The sequence below is a fragment of the Parus major genome, chromosome 5, assembly GCF_001522545.3.
Source record: "Parus major isolate Abel chromosome 5, Parus_major1.1, whole genome shotgun sequence".
NCBI classification, from domain to species: domain Eukaryota; kingdom Metazoa; phylum Chordata; class Aves; order Passeriformes; family Paridae; genus Parus; species Parus major.
In genome coordinates this window covers 38,747,656-38,763,127 of record NC_031774.1, presented here as the reverse complement: position 1 = coordinate 38,763,127, position 15,472 = coordinate 38,747,656, and the positions used below count along the sequence as shown (strand labels likewise).

The 15,472-nt window shown below is 45.1% G+C and overlaps 1 long non-coding RNA gene across 1 annotated transcript; it reads left to right on the top strand.

Annotated features, from left to right (window-relative positions):
* Nucleotides 1-9,137: 9,137 nt before the first annotated feature.
* LOC117244597 lies at nucleotides 9,138-14,871 on the top strand. The gene is made up of 2 exons (XR_004498003.1): nucleotides 9,138-9,219; nucleotides 11,461-14,871. It is a non-coding gene; the product is annotated as an uncharacterized LOC117244597 (long non-coding RNA).
* Nucleotides 14,872-15,472: the final 601 nt, after the last annotated feature.

The following is a 15,472-nucleotide window of genomic DNA, read 5'->3' as shown; positions in this document are numbered from 1 at the left end:
GCTGCGGCCAGCGGTCCCTGGTGCCCGCTCCGGGAATGCCTGGGAGCCCCCGGCTCAGGCCCCTTTTATCCGCCCAGCCGGGAGCCCGAGCGGGGTCAGAGCCGCGCAGCCAATCACAGGGGCCAGCCGCGATTAGGGATGCCAAAAAGCCGGCACCGGCGGCGGCGGGGCCGCTGCTCGGCGGGCTGGGGCCGGTGCCCGCCAGCGGACTGGGGCTGCCGCCCACCCCTGCGCAAAGAAGGGCAGGCCCGGCCCCGCAGGCCCCGGCCCCGCTTCGCCTCCAGCCGTGCTGGGGAGGTGGGGTTAGGAAGGGAGGGAGGGAGGGAGGGAGGGATGGAGGCATCCCTGCTTTCATAAACACGCACGGCGTGGGGCACCGGCCCTGGAGGAGAGATGCGCAAGGCTTACGTGTAGGGAAACCACGGGCTCTCTGGCTTTCTTGCTCATCTTGTATTCTGAGATAAATAAGAGGTCAGAAGATAAATTAGGGAACTTGGATGTAAGCTAAGAATTAAAACTGAGCAGCCTTCTTTAAAATACAGAGCTGGAAGCTTTGCACGTTGGAGAAGCATTCTGCTTTATGCCATCAGAGGAGGTGAAACGGTTGCTTGGACTCTTCAGACACCCATGCCCATAAGCACGGTTTCTGAACCACACAGTTGCTTGTTAACTTGCCTTTTATCATCTGTGGGCGAGATACCACACACTTCAACCCTGCCAGCATTATCCCAGCCAAAGACATTAAACTAAGAGAAAGCCTAAGACTTCCCCTGTTTCACTCAACCTGGGGCAAGAGCTCCACCAGAGCACGAACTGCGACAGCAGTCAGCAGTCCTCAGCGTGGCTCCTGCAGTCTGCTCATGGGGCCAGTTAATCAGCAAAACACCAAACTGGAGCTGGGACTGTAGTTCCAGATCAGTGAAAAGTCCATCCTCTGTCTCAGCTTTGAGGAGAAGCAGCTCCCTATTCCTCCTCTTGGTTTTACAGGCCTATGGGGAGGTTCATCAGGCTAAATGGCTCCAGTCTTCCCTTGAAGGAGAACCTGTCCCCAGGGGAAACCTATCCTCCTGGTCTCTGGAAAAGGCTCTCCAGTGCCAGGTGCATGGTGAAACAAGGGCAGGGGAATGCCTCTGAAATCTGTGGTATCTGTCCAGGATGGCCACAAATGTTTTGGACTGCCCTTTGTCCTGCATACTTTGGAAATCCTGGTTTAAGAGTCTTGGCCAGCTAAAGAATTGGGGCTGCTGCAGGTGCTGAAAATGATGCCTTCCCTGAGTAAACCAAGGGCACCTCCACAGTGATGGCAGGATTGCTGAGGCTGTCTCATGTTAGAGCAGCAAGGTAGTCAATATTCCCAGCCATTATTTTACAGAAACCCATGTCTCCACGGAGACCATTTCCATTCCAGAGATGGAAATGGTACCAAGAGGAGAAGGAAGACTGCCAGGGCACTGGGGTGGCCAGCTGCTTTCTGACAGACAGGACACTGGGAGACAATTGTGTTGAGAGTCACTGGAGCAGGCTTCCCCCAGCCCTGGCCCCATCTCACTGTACTTGAGCATAGCAAGCAGTGCAGTTGTGGGACGTAGCCAGACTCAGCCTTGAGTCCAGATCACCAGATCTGGTGATGGGGATGAGGCAGCTCCAAGTTCTGGCCACGAAGTCAAGTCCTCGAGTGGGGGTCCAAATCAGTAGGTGCATGGCCAAGTACAGGCATGTAGCTCAGACAGGAGCCAGGAATGAGACCCTCAGTTTAAAAGCAGCTGCCAAGCAGAGGAGGGAGGAGCCCCTGCTGAGGGTCCCTGCAGGTCTTTCCTAACAATTGCCTGTATCAGTGAGCTGACCTTGAGCAGCCAGCTTTGATCCTAGAGGGTGGGGAGGTTGCACTGTACACCTCGTCAGAGACTTATCAGACAATCCTACCACCTCAAACTTTGGTTGTGTATTGTCTGCATTAGCCAATTCTTGGTTTGACCTCTCTCCCACCCCACTGGGGCTCCCCAGGTATGGTGTGCGATTTCCTTCCCCAGCATTCAACCTGGAGTTACATAAGCTGTGCCTGGGTCTGTTAGGGTAAAAATTCAAGCTATCATCTTGCCAATAAATTATTCAGAACTTTATCATGTTTTCTCTAATTCTCAAGTTCTCTGTAAACTGATTCAGATTTCTCCAGAAACGGTTCCTCCCCAAACATCTCTGAGGCAGAATGACAATTTGTGGGCTATGTGCAAAGTCCCAAGCTGCAGTCTGCTGTAGAACTAAACCCACCAGGTCTAAAGCCCTCTGAAATGTTGTAACTACCTCTGTTGGTACCAGCATCAGTGTGAAGAGGTGCACATCATTGATCTGCCTAAAGAACTGCCCAGAGCTCACACAGGGTGTGGATATGCACAGGGGCTGCTTCTCAACTTGAGCCCATGTTTTGACAGCTTTTTGTGCACCGCAATTTCTTCCTTTTTCCTTCAGACCCAGCTCTGCATCTCTGCCCAAGGACAGGTACAGGGGTGAGGGTTATTTGGATGTTCTAGCTCAAGCTAGACAGAGCCCAATTTGACAAGCCTGTCAGAGTTAATCAGCATGAGATCTACTCTACAACATTTGTCACCTTTATCACTTTTAGCCTCCCTGACTGGGTGATAGAAGTAGTTCATACGAAGTTAATGCTCTGACCACTGTCAGGTTAGAAAGGTATAGACATAGGGGCTTTGCTGATAATACAGGAGTTTCTTATATATCAGTCCTTACTTGTATTTCAACCCCTCTCTAACTAATTCCTAGCAATATTTTCACCCTGTCTTGACCAAAAGAAATTCTGGCTTTATTTGAGCTTTCCTCAGCTACATGACTTGGTTTCCTGGGGAGAGAAACATTAGAAACCTTGACTTCTCATCCTTTTTCTTCTTCCACAGTTCATCTGCCTTGTCCTTGGGGCTGAACTTTACCACCTCTCCCATATGTTTGCAAATCTGTCCTTCATGTATTGGGCTGACTTGGTTCTTTCTTCAGTCTTAGCTTTACTTCAGCCTTCTCCTGTGTCCATGGAAAACTTGAATCCCAGTAGAAGCAATGTTTGTTGTTAACCCCTTAGTCTCTACAGAAGTGTTACTTACAGAACTGCTCTTTGTTGTCTCTGTCAGCACTGGGTTCAAAGCTGTCTTTGTCTAGACAGGCCTCAGTGGATAAAAGTGCCCCACAAAAAGATGGAGGGCAACTTTTTACATGGGTAGACAGGGAGAGGACAAGGGAAAATGGTTTTAAATTGAATGAGGAGAGATTTAGCTAGGAAGAAATTCTTTACTCAGGGGTTAGTGAGGCACTGAACAGGCCATACAGAGAAGTTGTGGATGTCCCATCCCTGGAAGTATCCATGGCCAGGCTGGATGGGGCTTGAAGTAACCTTATCTAGTGGGTGACATCCCTGCTCATGGCAGGGGGGTCGGAACTAAATGATCTTTAAGGTCCCTTTTGACCCAAAACATTCTATGATTCTCTGATGATTCAAACAGATAGGACAGACCTGACATCCCCGTGCTCTTCCATCTCCTCTACAGTGGCTTTTGGGTTCTTCCAGCACTGCATCAGTTATTTTGGTCTCCTCTGCAGTGGAAGTGCATGCAGCTCCTGCCTGTCTCCTTTCAAAACTTATATATGGAAAAATACTTTAAGTATCTCTTAGTATGCTCTTATTTTAGCTGTGTTCTTAAGCTTTGGAGAGCACTGGTGATCCACTGAAGTCACAGTCATTGGACATTTTTACATTATCCTTCCACCACATGTTGCACTGTAGATGGATATAAGACATGATAATATTAATATGACAAGAAAAGACACTTGCAGTATTAATCAAAACTGCTGAGGCAGGAAGACTGGCCAGAGCTACCTGCCTACACATGTTATAAATTCTGTCTATCATATAAAGTCTTCAAATCAAGGCTGAAAGTTTTTAAGAGGTGATCTATAAGTCGTCCAGAAGATACTGGTCTGATGCAGAAACTATTTGGTTTTGTAGCCTATTTTATCTCAAAATTCAGGCTAGAAGGTTGTAATGTTCCCTTCAGGCCCTAAAATCTTGAAGTCCATGGAGCTCATGGTGTCTGATAGGGATGTTCTATCTATATAAAAGCCTTCCTATATAAGAAGCTTCTGATGTCAAGTGTCCTATTGAACATATCTTTTTCTTTACACATCAGTCTATTGATCTCTAAATAATCAAAGATACAAAGGACATGATGACAGGAGATTTTGCACCTGTCATGCCCAGGGCCAAATGCTCCCAGCCAGCAGCTGCTGGCTGAGTTACTGCAGCCCTGAGCAGACCTCTCTGTTTCCACCTGCTCTGAATCATCCTGCTAGTTTTAAGCTGGACATCTTAACCCCTGGATAAAATCTTCATCCTACTGAAGACAGCAGGACCTTGGTCACTGACATTTAACAGACCTAAGACTTCACTTTTCTTAGCACTTCTGACATTTTCCTTTTTTTTCCATTATACCTCTCTTTCTCTCCTGACACAGATGCATCCATATGTCTCATATTTTCTCTCTGGCTGAGCACCTCCATTCATGCCACATCTAGCTGCTAGGACTCAACCATGCTGCACGGGCATTTCTTCCGTCCTGCAGTTTCCTGGGGCAAGGTCAGAGAAACTCAGGATACCTTTCCTCGGGCACCTCTCAACTTGAGGTGTTGGGTGGCTCTGCTCTGCTTAGGACAAGGCGTGAAACAAAACCTTTTGTGCATGGGGCTGCTGAGCAGTTAATGGCTCATCATTATCAAAGCTTTCTGTTAGCTGAATATATTAGTAACTTCTAGTTGCCTGGAAATCAAAGGAGAAAAATTTAACCCTTTGTGCCAGCCTGGAGTGGGTGCTGCATGTCAGTGTCCCATCACATCTGGTTCACTTTCTCTCCCTGGGCAGTGCTGGATGGGGCAACACCAGAGGTTTATTGCCACTCTTTTTCAACTCCTAAAACAGAAGAGAATATTATTCAGTAGATAAATGTTTATATCTCCTTTTTAAAGAAGCTTACTATAAATTATTTTTATAGCAAGCTAGACGCATATGTAGACATGCTTTTAACTCTCCTGGAGCAACTGAACTTATTTTTGTTCAACCAGTTTCAAGTGTTGATTCATTAGAAAGTAACAGAGCAGCAAGACATGGGCTTTACCATGTGGACTAAAGTCTGTTCAGCAGATATGATTTTAAAGTCAGCTAAAGTATGGCATAGGAAAGTAATGATATTTGACCTGGACATCTTAAAGGAAGCTGCCATAAATGTATACAAATATTTGCTTGATTCACCATGAATGTTGACCACTTTGTTAGCCATTTAATTATAATATTTAATTATAATATCATTTTTTTGCTGAGGATGTCCTGCTCACTTCTAAATACTGCTTTGGCACATGACTACTTCAGGTAAATTACACATTATATCAAAGGGTTTTGTCTGATTCACTTTCATTTAACTAAACTAGGTGTTCCCTTTTCTTGGTTTGTGAGAAAGAGGAAATTTGGGAATAAACTTGATGTTCTTTCCATCATCATATAATAAAATACGCTGCCTTTTTTTAAGAAAACTATGTGTTTGTGTCAGGTGGGAAATTCCAGGGAGATCTAGTTTTATTACAAGGCATGGAGTCTTGAAGGAAAATAAATATACAGGATAATATTAGTAGATTTGGCTTCTGCCCATAGGTGGGTACCTGTCCTGGGGACAATACAGAAGATAAAGTATCTAAAGTAGCTTTCTAGCCAGTCCATGGCCCAGGTTGCATTCTGCTCTGCCTGTTCTGTATCCTGAGCTTCAGGACAGATCTGGGCTGATTGGTGAGAGAGTGCAGAAAATAATGAGATATCTAGAAAGTATACATTTATTTGGTCTACAGAGAAGATGGCTGAAGTGAGATGCCAACAAGGCTTCAAATACATTTTTAAAAATGCAGCAGTGGTGGTCTTCCAAAATTGTCCACTGTATCTACTGGGCATAGCAGATAGACCAGAAACATTATGGCAGATGGCTTTGTCTGTAGCAAGGCAGTAAGGAAAAACTCTTTAACAGTCAGGGAAGTGTTAGGAGAGGATGCTGATCCTCTTGAGGGCAGGCCTTAGGATAGGATGCCTATCCTTCACTGGGTAGGTTTAAGGACAGCTTACACACATTCAACATGATTTGTCTGTGTATGGTGGATCCTACTTACAGCTGAGTCTAGAGGGCCTGCCAAGGTCCTTGTGAGCTGAAATTGCTGTCTGTACAAATGAGAAGCCAAGATGCCAAGAACATCACTGATTCCACTGCCATTCAGAGGACAGAAGTCTTCTACTAAAGGCAAAATCTAACAGTCAAATTTGGGAAGACAAGTAGCTTTTTCCCCAAAGGAAGCAATCTTGTTTTCCAGATCCTAATCATTAAGTAAGGAAAACATTATTTTGCCTATAAAATTGCACCAATAGTCTCAAAACTGCAAAGTTAACCAAAAATGATGCTAGGGAATCTAAGCAGCCCAAAGCTCTGATGCTATAAAGAACTGCTTTTACTCATGCCGCATATTGCTAGTGAGGACATTTCCAGTTTCATTGTTTCACTTTCTCTCTTTGGAACCATGTTTGCATTTCATGCTTGGAAGGAGAAGTCTGAGCAGGTAAAGGTGTGTTCCACTGATTTACCAGATGTCTTTCATGAAGCTGGCTGTGAGAGAACTCAGTGTCTTCCCAGTTTTGGCAAACGTGCTTGCCTATCACCCATTGCAATAGCACCTTGCCTGTCAGTGAGGCCTGGGCTGTATTTTGGAAGACGCATTCCATTGGGATTTTTCCTCCAGTGCGCCCACAGATTGGTTTGTGTTTCCAAAACTGGGACACACAGACAACCTCAAAGTGATTCAACCAGGTAGTGGAACCAGCTACGACCTTCTTCACTTCATCTGTGCCCACGGGGATGTGTGAGGAGGCAGGATGCTGCAGCAGCCCCCAGAACCCATCAGCAGCTGTGGTGCTGTCCATGCCATGGGGGCCTGACCCTCCTGCAGGTCCAGAACACAAGTTGTGCCTGGAAACTGCTTCCCATCTGCAGGAAGCTGTGGGAAGGCGCACTGTGGCTGGGGTGCTGGGTCTGTCCAGGCACAGGGCTTGTGAAGGGAGCAGTGCCAACAGGTTTTCTCTCTGCCTTGCCCCTCTCTCTCTGCTTTTAAGCTGCTCAGGTGGCAGGAAAGGAAACTCACAGCTCCCAGACTTCTGCACGAGGTCCTGTGCTCAAACACCACTCAGGTGCAGCTCCTCCTGGTGTGTAAGCAAGCTCATTTTATAGGTCCCAGAGGTGATTTTGCCCTAGCTGGGTGAGCTCCCTGGGGACTTTCATCCTCAGCAGAGTCTTCCCATGGACAGACATCACCCAGGTCCCAGGCTGGGCACCCTGTCCTGCCCAGCATGAACTTGGAGCCACTGGGAGCTGCCACAACGTGTTACAAACCCTGGAGCACAGGGAAATCCACAGAGACATCCTGGGATATGACATCAGCTGGAGAAGGAATGCTGGGGCCAGAAGCCATCGTTTGGAGGCTGTGGACTGGTGTAAGTTCTGCTACGTGCGGGTTTGGGGCCACTGCAGGATATGGTAAAAGCTACCTCAGAGAGATTGGGTCAGGAACAGAACTTCTTCCCCACAGATACTCAGCACCACATCCTGCCTTCCCCCGTGTCCTGAGAGGCTGCATCAACCCGTGCATTTCAAGAAGGGCCAAGACCATCCAGTGGCCTCCTTACTCAGAACCCTTTTAGGAGTGATTTTAATTCGTGTAAATGAGTATTTTTAATTTGTTATACTGGCCTTTATCTCTATTACCATCTCATTTGCTTTTAAACCTAGTTTTGCCATCCTGACTGAATTCCATTTGATGCATTAGGAGTAATTCTCTTCCCAAAGGGTTAGACATTTTCTCTCCACATAAAAGTCGCTTATTTTGGATAAAGAGACGATTAGATTTATCTTTAATATTTTAATGGCAGCCAGGATTATTGGGTGGGCAGCCCCGGTTTCAGTTGTTGTTGGGGGATTAGACTCTAATAAACTCTTCAGATTGGGATTTTTTTTCTGTTTTTCACAAAGTACTTGTATTTATTTAAAAAATTTGCTTCTTTTTGAGTCATAAATTCCATTTGCTGTTTCCTATTAGTATTAAATCAAGTTGATTAAATTCATAGTGACTATTTGCACATATATCTTTTTAATTTTAACATCCACAACATAAAATCTTTAATGGTGCAATTTGAAATACCTGCAATATACATTGCTGTTGCTGTTTAAACAGATGGAAATGAGGATCCAGAGGGAAGGGAGAGGGAGAGAAGAAGGGATGGAGAGATGGACAGACGGATGTTGAAAAGGGGTTGAGCTGACCATCCCCATGACATGTAATATGAAAGATGTGGGGTGTCGATAAGAATACAGAATTTGGAGAAAGCTCCCTCTCCCCAAAATCACCTGCATCCTCTTGGTGAGCAAAAAGAGAGCACAGCCTGCCTAGGGTAGCAAACTCAGTTCACCTCACAACCCTTCTAGCGCCAGGAGCCGGGCAGCCCCTCCCTGGAAGGTGGCATTTGCTCAGAGCAGACGCTTGCGGGGCTGGTGGGGTGCAAACCCAAGAAGAAGTGAGTGCCCTTCACCCCTCGGGGCTCCGCACCCTGCCTTGGCTGTCACGGATCCTAGTTTAGGCTAATCGTAAACTTGGTAATAGAATAAAATGTCAGCAAAGTAGAAATCAATAAGTGTTAATGCTCCAGGACTTTCACTGCTGGGCTCCCCTCTCGGGCTCCCCCCTCCCGCACCATCCTGTCCCTTTGATTTCAGTCCCTTCTCTAATCCCCACCTCATCAGCTCCGGGAAGGGCTGATCTGCAGCAGAAAATCCCTCATTCGGGGCAAAATCAGCTTAATTTGCAGCAATTTGTAGCAGGTCTTTGCTGGGATTTGAGTCTCAAAATTATTCCGCGGGTGGGGGCCGGAGCCCCTTGCAATATGGGCAGAGATTTCCCCGCTCCTCTGTTTGCAGAGATTTGTCTGGGCAGTAATTACAGGCGGGGGCGCAGCCCGGCCCCCGCCCGCCGCGGCGCTGCGCCCCTCCGCCCGCGGGGCCTGGCACCGGGCGAGCGGCCGAACACGCAGCCGCCCGGATTAGCAGCATTAGCAGCCAGCGCCGAGCAACAATTAATCATTTGCTGGTAAATACAAGCGGGAGCCTCCCCCGGCTGGCGGGGAGGGAAGGGGAGAAGGGGCTGGCCACCCTGGCCTGCAATAGAGCATTGAGGAAAGGAAAGGGAAGGAAAGGGAAGGGAAGAGCTGGGGAGGGATGGAGACTCCCCGGGACCTTGTGGCCTCGGGACGGGAGATCAGAGCAGGCAACTTTCCTTCCGCTAATGCCGCTAATTACAGGCGGCAGCTCCGCCGCCGGCCGCGGAGGGCTCCGAGGCACACGGGGACCCCCGGTTCCCTGGGGCCGCCCCGCGCTGCCGGGCTCTGAGCGCTCCGGGCGAGCGCCTGCCCGCGGCGCAGAGCCCGCCGGCGCCAGCCCCGGGGCGCCGCTTCGCACGGCGGGGGAAGGAGTGCCCAAATCCACGAGCCAGTAACCCCGGAGGATGGGTGCTCAATGGGGAACGTCATTTGCAGCGTGACGTGGTTTGCGGGAGAAGGAAAAATAGAGCGGTGTGGAGGCAGCCGCTGTCACAGTGCGTTTGGGCTCCGGGCTAGCACTTCACTTGGCACCCCGTCACTTCCTTGGTAAAAAATTAGCCTGAGGTGCAATCGGAATTACACGTGTTAAATGAATTAAAAGCTGACTAATTAGTGGTTCTGACAAATTCACTGGGGAATCATCCAGTGACAGAGAAATTTTGAAGATGTGCCGCCTAGAGATCAGTTCTTGGTCCGTACCGTGCAATAGCGTTGTGGTGACTCAGAAGAAAATACGAAATCAATGCCGGTAATGATTTCTACTCGACATAAAAATTGGTGGAGTGATAAATAATGATGGGAGTAGGTCAGTTATACTGAGCAATCTGGATCACTTGGCAGGCTCTGCTCATTTGAACAATATGTGATTTTAATATAGCCAAATGCAAAACTATATATCTCAGAAGAGAAAATGAAGGTCACAGGCTGCTGCCGTGGGAAGCAGTGGCTCTGAGGAGGATGGAGGAGATGTGACAGATAATAAAAACTAAGCATGGATTTTTGGTGTAATCTGCTCTATCAGAGCTATGCCATTTCTGGATCTATCAGCAAGAAAATGTTACCTAGCAGGATGAGGGTGGTCTTGGCATCTCAAGACCATAACAGATTCATACCGTGCCCACTTCTGCTGTCTACATTTTCAATAAAAAATACCAAAGAACTGGAAGTTACTCATACAAGAACTCATGAACAACCGATGAGTTAGGAGAGACACTTTCAGAGGACGGAAGGTTATTTAATTTATTAGCAAAGGGATAATTGAATTTAGCACTAGAAGGTCAAGCTAACTAATTAATAATTAATTTAATTAAATATAAGTATTAATATAAGGTCTGAATTTTTCACAGTGAGGATAATTAGTAGAGTAGGCAAGACATTTTTAAAGCATCTTCTTGTTGAAAGAGAACTTTGGATGGAAGTGTTAGGGCTTTTGACAGAAAAATATGTAGTTGCTTACAGAAATCCCTAGAGCACTATAATTTTGAAACAGTTTGTTTTACAAAATTGTTCTGCAATGTATTTTCTGATGTTAATTTATGCATTTTCATTTTACATTATTCTACAACTATCACATTATCGCATGAAAAATCGTTTAAATCTATTTTAATTTTAATTTTCAAACTGTTAAGTACCTTTGCTACATAATACTGAGTAAATACTAAATTAATTGAAAATCTTTTTGTTATAACAGAGCAGAGAATCTTCATGCTGCCAAAAGTGTGAAATATTTCATGTGCCATGAAGTTTCAGATGACCTTAATGATTTTAAAATATAAAATAAGAATGACTATCTCCATTGTCAATCACAGTGTCTGTATACTGCAGGCATTGTTTGTTGTCACCTGTTGCTGATAATCTGTAAGACTAGTTAAAAAAAAAGAATCAGTTGCAAAACCAGCATTTTAAAATAACAACTTTAATTCTCCATAGAAAGAAATACTTTAAAATGTTAGAATTTTCTGCAGTATGAGAGAACCTGATTTACAGCCATGTCTAATATTCCAGCATTAAAACTGTTTAACTGAGGAATGTTCCCACCTAAGTGGGAATTACCTTTCCCACTTAGACCTTCTAAAATACTTGCTCCAGCACAGACAAACCTTGCAGTCTTGGCTCAGGTCAGACTTGGTTACTAATGAGTCTGTCCACACTCATTGTGGTTTTTGGATCCAGGTGGCTCTCCAGATGCAAAGGTTCTGTCCGCCTCAGTTGCTGCTCTCTGTGTTGCACAGGGGTCACAGGAGGCTCAACCTGGTGTCCTGGCAGATGAAACAGGATTGGAAGACGATGTGGTTCGAGCCCCCGCTTCCAACACACTCCAGCTGCTAATGGGTCCTCGCTGCAGAGAAGAGCTAAGCCAAAGAAATTGCCCCAAACATCTACAGAGGAGGTGCCAAGTCTTCAGCACCAACTGGTTTTAGTGCCCTCCAGTGTGCCCTCACGAATTAATAACCTGCAGGGCAGTTAGAGCCATGAAATGTCTAAAAAAATCCATGGAGCCACCATTAAATGCAGTAATGGCAAATCAGGGTGAAGAGATGGAGTCAGAAGGTTCCGCTATCTGAGCAACCCTAGTGGGATCTAAACAGGTGACATTCCCAAGCCAGGAGTTGGACTGTGGTGATCCTTGCTGGTCCCTTCCAAGTCAGGGTATTCCATGGCTGTGTGGAGGCTCAGTGTGACCCACCATGACCCCATGCCACCCTTGCTCCCACTGCAAGGAGAAGGGCTGTGCTCTGGCTGCCCAGGCATCTGCCAGCAGGTGTCACCTACACCACTTCAATTTGAGCCACTGGAGTCCCATCATCCCTTTGCTTCCCCCTTGGTGAACCAAATGACAGAGGAGGCAAAATGAGCCCAGAGTGCCCTTTGTTTCCTTGGAGTCTGTGTTAGCAGCTGGGATATCTCAGGTGTATCCCAACTTTGGGTTGTTTGGGATAGTTCCATTGTTTATAAACACTCCTGGACCTCTTTCTCATCTTGCATCCTTGCGTATCTTCCAATGTGCACCCTGTTTTGTTGGAAGACTTGTCCTGTTCTGTTGCAAAATAACCTCTGCTTAGCAACACATCTCTACCTTCATCCTTCTGTGGAGCTGAGCAGCCCACCTACAGATCAGCGTGGATTCCTGAAAATGCCAGTCTCACTCCACAGACACTTTACAGTTCAACTTAGGTGACTTTAAAGAGCATTTTGACAGTCTGGGATGAGAGATGCCTCGCTCACTGCTGCTGCTTTTGTGTGGTATGACATGGGCAAAGCTGGCTCACAGCCACCTCCCAGGGGTTTGGTTTGTGTGGCAGAGGTGGAGCTCAGGGAAACGAGCCATGCATGTTTGTTAGATGGAAATAGGTTAAAGAGATAAGGAAGCACTTGGAACTGAACTAAGGTGTTTACAGGCCCTGGAAGGAAAGCAGTGCGTGCTGCCCAGGGATGAGGCTGGGCAAAGCCAATGGCACAGGGTGCCATGGCTCCTCATGGGTGACGTGCAGGAGCATCACCTGGTGAAGGTCCTTCACATGGGGTGGTCTGCAGAAATCACTTGGCTTTGGTGTGCTAAAACCCACTGTTATTGATGAAGTTATGGGAGAACTGGACTGCAATGCTCCTGGTCCCTCTGCTCATGCTATGGCACTGCCCTTTGTTTTCAGACTCCTAACAAAACCTGGGCTAAAAAATAAACATTGCAACTTGTTCTTAGATTTGTTGTAAATGCATGTAATTTTCTTGAAGATCGCCATAACAATCATCAAGAAAACCAACTTCAAACTAAGGCTGCTCTAGAGGATAATGAACACTAGAAAACTGATGCCAAAACCCTGATGGAAACAATGCAAAAAGAGGGGGAATAAAAAGATAACATGTGTTAAGGGTTTTGATCATGCTTCCAGTTGACACATCCTCTTAACATTAATCTAAACCTGGGAAAATTGCAATAAACATTTCAGTAATCCCTTTAACTTTGAATCTCTGCAACAGAAATACCAAAATGCAAAATATTTTCATGTGGGCTTTAGAGATGGATGTATAAAACAGAACAAAACACTTTTTTCAAACTGGAAGTCATTAATCTACCTTCAGTAACTATGGGTTGTCTTGCATTAACCTAGGGGACAGATTTTCTACTTCTCCTCACATTATCATATTGAATAATACTCATAGAAGCCAATTGAACTACTTGTGAGTAAAATGTTACTCAAAAAATAAGATTATCAAAGCCAAATCATATGTAAATAATATCTTTCAAAGTCTGCTGAACACGTCTTCTAGCCACAGAGCGACAACATTTTAATCACCTAAATATAAAAATGCTCACTGCAAAAGCCCAAGAGTCCAAAGTTTTTTAATTAAGTCCATAAAAAATAAATATATTAGGTTGAAAATTGTAGAAGGCTTTAAATAATGTATTAAACTTCTTTTTTTTTTTTTCTGCATTAAAATGGCTCCAGTTGGTGTTGTCAAACCTTTTGCACCAGCAGTGCTTTTTAATAAAAGCTGAAATTTTCTGATACTCTCTTGATTCTTAGAGGTCTTTGTGAAAAGCACAAATATAGTGAGATGCAAGGCAGCATTGTAACATTTAGCAACAACACAGAGTAACAGTTAATGAAGAATTTCAGTTGCAGTGACCTGTAAATGAGACGTTACCTTAACTAGCTCTTGATCATCTTCCTTTGGACTGGAGTTGCCAACTAAACAGGAATAAATACTGCATGCTTCCATCACTTACACAAACTAGCTTACCAGAATAAACCTTCAGAAATATTTTTGAAGGCCAGGGTGGTGTTTCCACTGAAAAAACAAGAAAATCATTTAACCAAACTGCATGCTACTGGAATGATAAAGTAAATCTTCACATTTTCATTTGTGTTAATGTAAGGGGTTGAATGACTGGGTATTCAAAACTTTACACATTTTGTAGTAATTAATTTCTACTGCTTTTGAAATGGTTGGGGTTTCTTGATGTTAACATTCTCAAAATTTGTTTTGGGAAACATTTGCAGGTTCTTGGTGAAACTGTAGCTTTAACTACATCCTTTACATCTACAAATATCTTTCTATTTTAAAGAAATAAAAGGTGCATTAAAGGGCAAAAATAACTACCAACTACCATCACAGTGTCATCACTGAGCTCATCAAAATGGTCTGTGTAGTATTACATCACAGTATTATTAATTATTACAGTAGGACATAATTGTAGCTTTGCTCTGTGGGCCTTAGACCTTTCAGTCTCTCTGATTTCTACTCCACTTTGGTAGAGCCAACCAAGTGCAGGTGGCTTAGTGCTTAGAAAAGGCAAAAAGTGCTGCTGTGAGCACTGTTCTTAAGGGTGATTCATGAAGGGAGAGCAGAGCTTTTAATTCAGAAAGACTGCATTCACATAGCAAGACATTGGAGGTTTTAAATATCTGGTATCTTAGTACAGGGAGGTGAGTCTATGACAGTGAAGATACATGTTTTCAGATTCATTTTTCTTGTAAGAGTTTGTCTGTAAGCAATATCTCTAATCATCACTGTGTCTGACTAGCCCCATGTTGAACTTGGGGGAAAATTTGTGGAGAAATTTTACTTTGGCTGCTACTGACTGATAGTTTCCAAACCATGTTATGAAATTGCCTGAAATAAATTGTCCACTAACATCAGCAAACGGTTTCTTTTTCTTGTTCTAATTTACAAGAGGAATAAAAATAGACTAATAATAGTTTTTAGTTATTTAGCTTCAAGCCACTGCAAATCACACTGAGTGGTGCAGATTTGCACCAGGAGTCCCAGCTGACATAGGTGGGTGGCAGCTAGGAGGGAGGGAGGGAGATCTGTTAGACAGGGTGGGGGATCCCCATGGAGCATTCAGATAAAAAGGTGCTGTATTTTTCTCTCAAATTTTTTTCTGCCTCCAATACTAAGTGTGGCACTATCTCAGCCTGGCTCTGGGGTATTTTGGCTGTATGCTTGGGAGAGGAGAAAATATCACTGAAAAAAAACATGGCAAGTTTCCTTGGGTGCTCTTTTTAAGAGGAGACACCACAGGGGCTCAGAGACTTGCTGCTGGTTCTTCCTAGTGCAAGAGGAGGAGCAGAGCCTCTGTGCTCTTTATGATTTTAAATCATCCAGGACAGTGCAGAAATTGCTCTGCATGACTCCAAAAGACAAGAAGAGGGAAACCTTTAAAGAGTCTGCCTTCTGAACCTAGGGAAAAGCAGTGATTCCAGAAATGTTTAACAGAAAAGTGAGAGTATAAAGGCA